The sequence below is a fragment of the Mirounga angustirostris genome, unplaced genomic scaffold (assembly GCF_029215605.1).
Source record: "Mirounga angustirostris isolate CCGP_5_RB_7025 unplaced genomic scaffold, mMirAng1.0.hap1 SCAF_1, whole genome shotgun sequence".
NCBI lineage: Eukaryota > Metazoa > Chordata > Mammalia > Carnivora > Phocidae > Mirounga > Mirounga angustirostris.
In genome coordinates, this window is record NW_026991709.1 from 88,062,990 (window position 1) to 88,065,213 (window position 2,224).

At 40.6% G+C, this 2,224-nt stretch overlaps 1 non-coding gene across 1 annotated transcript; it reads left to right on the plus strand.

Moving 5' to 3' along the window:
- The first annotated feature begins 1,703 nt into the window (after positions 1 to 1,703).
- Positions 1,704 to 1,811, plus strand: LOC123835009 (U6 spliceosomal RNA). The gene has a single exon (XR_006788574.1). It is a non-coding gene; the product is annotated as a U6 spliceosomal RNA (small nuclear RNA).
- Positions 1,812 to 2,224: the final 413 nt, after the last annotated feature.

Below are 2,224 nucleotides of genomic sequence, written 5' to 3' on the forward strand. Positions count from 1 at the left end.
TTTTCTGCCACAGTCCCTCTAGGCATACGCTTGTGATTCTCAGGCTAATACATTTCCCACATTTTTTCTTTTTGTTCCTAGACACATTTCACTCCAGATTTCTCTGCTGATATCCTTTTATCATCTCATAATTGCTACTCCATGCTGCTGAAGGTATTCGTCTATCCCTCTCATCCTCTGTGTGGACATATATCCCTTCTGTAATTCCTCAAAGTGTAAATAACATTAGACTGTGGTGTTTTGACAAAATTTTCCTATAGTATGAAGTAGGAAACTTTAAATACGGATATCTGACACCACAGTTTTTGGAGTCTGTTTTCTATGTCCCTTACCAGCAATTTACCTGGGCCTGCCAATAACTTATCCATCCTATACTGGAGAACCTTCTTTCTGTATTTTCTCCCTATATCCCATCCCAAATAGAGGAAGCAAAAAACAATTCGCAGAATATTCTCTGTGGAATTGTACACCTCTCCCAGTGAAGTTAGTTTTCACATTATGAAATGGAATGCATTAACATTTCTTCCTCAAATGAAGGATTGCCCAAGAACCGTGGGTCAATACTGGTGTTACTAATGAATAAAAATCTACATTAAAGTGGTGAACAAAGATCTAAGACACAGCTCTCTAAAGTCAGATTTTAGCTTCCACCTTTGAAATGTAGCAATTTCTTAGAACAAGTGACATAAAGGTAGGTTCTCCCCAATGAGTGGAAACTGAATAATTTATCACTAGCATTGTTTAGATTGCCAGTGCATGGTGATAATAAAAAAAGCCTGACTTTCTTTAAATTGATTTTATTACTGCTTTTAAATCCTTGACAGATAATATACCCTCTTATGGCCTGCAGAGGAAGAATAGTAGGTTGTCGAGGGGGGCTTTTCCCCTTACCAGCCCCTCCCTGCCACTGCTTGGACTCTCCCAAATGGCAAATCTCCTTTATTTAATAACTTAAAGAACCAGATTCTATCTGCAAAGACATCAGAGAAAGTGTTGGCAGCATTTTGGGGGTGGAAGGGAATGACTAAATATTTGTTTACATACTTTCCTGATTTCTAGAAAGGTAGGTTTCATTCCTTCAAGATGAAACTCTTATTCAGTTGAATTTCTGTGCAGTGTTCCATCTAGAAAGCATCTGGCCAAAATGGGGTGCTCACAGGGTGTTTGTGTTTTTGAGTTGAGTTAAATATATATCCTCTTTGTTTAAAATTTTTGCCTTGCCAAGAATCATGGAGTTTCTTCTCAAACTTTCATGGGCAATCCCATGCACATCTAGTGTATCAGTTTCTGTTGAGAAAGTGTGGAGTAGAAGGATTTGGAGTAGAGGCTGTGAATCAGAACACTGGTTCAGGCTACCTTTCTTGCGCAGGGCCAAGGAGGACAAAGGTTTCACGTCACATATAACAATGAAAAGAAAGCTTGGAAACAGGCCACCTGTCTTCCCCACTGTCAGCTGTGACTTTGGACAGGTTATTTAGTTCTCTATGCCCTAATTTTCTCACTTGCAAGTTGGAGAGAAGAGTACTCTGTTTTTAATTAGAGTTGTCATGCAGATTGAATGAGGTAAGTCAAGTACAGCATTCAGCAGGATGCAGGGACCAGGAACGCTTGTGCACTTTTGTGGCTGTGGAGTCTGGCGCAAAGCAGCACAGAGTAACCTGGCAGAACTTAATCGGATTAAGCACTAAGGACACACTTGTGCAGTGCTCGCTTTGGCAGCACGTATTCCAAAACTGGAAGGATGCAGAGACGATTAGCATGGTCCCTGCGCCGGGATGACATGCAAACACACACACACACACCCGTACACACACACACACGTTATGACTTTGTGATTCCATTCGTAGAAATAGAGCCGAGAGAAATTTTCACACAGCACCGTAGGGCAAGTAAGTGTCTTCAGTTATGTAGGGATGGAAACTGATATTTACGAAATTTCTACCAGGTGCCAGACACTCTACAGAGGCTGCTTCATTTAATCCTCAAGGCATCATTACAAGATTATTTTATCTGTTTAACAATTGGGAGAAATGATTGTCTGTGAGGTTCCATAACCTGACAAGGACACTGTGCTGATAATGGGCAAAGCTGGGACTCTAACTCGGGTGTAAGTTTTACTCCATTCCAATGTCTCATGCAGAGTCTGAAAAGAATAATTCTCTCTCTTTTGTTTCCTTCATAGATTGTTGTGCGGATGAGTTCTTATATCACATGACTTTCCAAC